Source organism: Agrilus planipennis, unplaced genomic scaffold (assembly GCF_000699045.2).
Source record: "Agrilus planipennis isolate EAB-ADULT unplaced genomic scaffold, Apla_2.0 scaffold28, whole genome shotgun sequence".
NCBI lineage: Eukaryota > Metazoa > Arthropoda > Insecta > Coleoptera > Buprestidae > Agrilus > Agrilus planipennis.
The window spans coordinates 693,124-694,925 of NW_020438897.1; the positions used below are offsets into that span (position 1 = coordinate 693,124).

Sequence of the window (1,802 nt, forward strand, 5' to 3'; positions counted from 1 at the left end):
CATATGTAGTAGTATTTATAAATTAAATAATTATTAATTATTTTTCAATAAGATTGTAGTTCGGAAGTGCAGTTTGGAATTGCCCTAAAATACGCAGATCAAAATTTATTGGGTATAGGTGGGAAATGCCCAATTTGGGCAAATCCAACAATCTCCAATAGGGACCCAATTGGAGTTAGGGAATTCCAAAAAATAAATTCTACTCGGGATGTTATAGCATAGCATTCAATTTTTAATTAATAATTTGTCTAAATTGTCAGGTGTGGACGGAAAATAAGTAAACATGCGGATATAAAATGAAATTATTACTGACCCAACAGGAAATGTATGTAACATACTTACACATATGATAAATGACATTTTCTTTTATCCTGAAAGGGATCGTGATATAAAGGAAAAAAGAAACGCCATTCGTACATTCCAAACAGAGACGTCTCTAACGAGCTTTATTATATTTCAGACTAAACGCGACCTAAAGGAAGTCCCGAAAAAGTTCCGCCCTAAAAGGGCCTCGGAGAAAAGTACCCAGGTCTCAAAGCGCAGTTAGCAAGACCCCGTCAAAAATAAATAAGGTGAGTTTTTGTCCACAGTTTTCGCTCTCTTTTCTGTCCTACCTACACCACGATGCGTGGCCTGTGATAAATTATTTAACCGTCTTTGTGCTCGTGACACATGGATCGTGGCCGTCACGTCGTTACAGCTTCCTACTCCAATTAAAAAACACTTTTTAAAGTTGTCGCACGAAGTTCAAAACGGCCACGCGGAAGCGACAATGATGTGATAACATAATTTTTAAAGAGAAAAAAGGCACACGCCAACTTTCAACTTCTAATGCAGCAGTTTAAAAGAAACTGCGAGGCCATTAAAACGGTGTTACGATTAAATATAACTACATATGTATTTGATGAAAAAAGTGCTGTAAGTCCTTCCGTCTATTGGGATTCGTCAAATGGGAGGAGCCTAAAAACATGGCGCCGATTAGGGAAAATTTATCGTAGTTCCTATAGTGTACCGTGCAATTTCCAAGTTTTTAAATTACGATAAAATGATAAGTATTGACACAATATGTGATTGGGCTGACACAAAGCCTCGGAAAGGAAATTTCGTTGAAGGTGAGCGTGTTTTTAATGCCAATCACATTATAAAATTCGGAAATAACAAATCCGGAAGCTAGCCTTCAAATTCCGTCAAGTTTACTGCCTACTTTTTACAAACTTCGGATTTAAAAAGTGATTCACGTTATATAATTGGTGAGGTGATTCTGGGTGATTTAAGCAATATCATATCAATGACTTGCACGTGCAAAGCCGATTTAAGAGAACGTTGCAAACACATTATTGCAACTTTGTTGTATTGCAGCAGGTAGGTTCTTAACCTCAAAATACTTATATCGTATCACTTTATAATTTTAGTATGATTCTAGTTTTAAATATTAAGGTTATGACTGATGGCAAATACTAGCTGAAATATAATCATGTGCATTAAAATGACGTGAACAAATTTTTATTCCGGAATTCACTCCTTTGATACCTGCTTTCGTCCGAGCTTCTATTAGTTTACTTTTTTCTCCAATTTTCCGAATATATTTTGGCTGATGGTAAATACTTGCTGAAATATAATCATGTGCATTAAAATGACGTGAACAAATTTTTATTCCGGAATTCACTCCTTTGATACCTGCTGCTTTCATCCAAGCTTCTATTAGTTTACTTTTTTCTCTAATTTTCCGAATATATTTTTTACATATATAAAACGGTTAGTTTTTATTGGAAAGTAGTTAATGTAGGTGAAGAGTGAAGATC

General features: G+C 35.1%; 1 protein-coding gene across 1 annotated transcript in view; it reads left to right on the forward strand.

Moving 5' to 3' along the window:
* LOC108744562 (RING finger protein nhl-1) overlaps positions 1-1,802 on the forward strand; it is a 33,733-nt gene that overhangs the window by 8,830 nt on the left and 23,101 nt on the right. The window contains exon 2 of the mRNA XM_025973187.1: positions 461-572. The gene's annotated coding sequence lies outside the window, so the exon portion shown is untranslated. The remainder of the gene's footprint in view (positions 1-460; positions 573-1,802) is intronic.